At 30.5% G+C, this 203-nt stretch overlaps 1 protein-coding gene across 1 annotated transcript in view; it reads right to left on the bottom strand.

Annotated features, from left to right (window-relative positions):
* The window catches only part of LOC119594807 (basement membrane-specific heparan sulfate proteoglycan core protein-like), a gene marked incomplete at its 5' end in the record, with an annotated part of 219,836 nt that overhangs the window by 12,070 nt on the left and 207,563 nt on the right, over positions 1–203 (bottom strand).

Genomic DNA, 203 nt, shown 5'->3' with positions numbered 1-203 from the left:
TCAAACTAACCACAGGAATGTGTATGAATTCATTTCAAGCAATATTAATATAGTCATTCTTATCAGGAAAGACTGCAATTTAAAGATATCTAATGGGGCAAGTGAAAGGAAAACTCAGGAGATGGAAAATTGCATAAGTGGAGTGTAAAACATTACTGAAAAAATCTTGACAAAAGGCAAAAAGTGCAAAAACAAAATTATAT

This window comes from Penaeus monodon, chromosome 34 (assembly GCF_015228065.2).
Source record: "Penaeus monodon isolate SGIC_2016 chromosome 34, NSTDA_Pmon_1, whole genome shotgun sequence".
NCBI classification, from domain to species: Eukaryota; Metazoa; Arthropoda; class Malacostraca; order Decapoda; family Penaeidae; genus Penaeus; species Penaeus monodon.
Note: the sequence above shows the minus strand (reverse complement) of the source record. Positions and strands in the feature narration are given on the sequence as shown.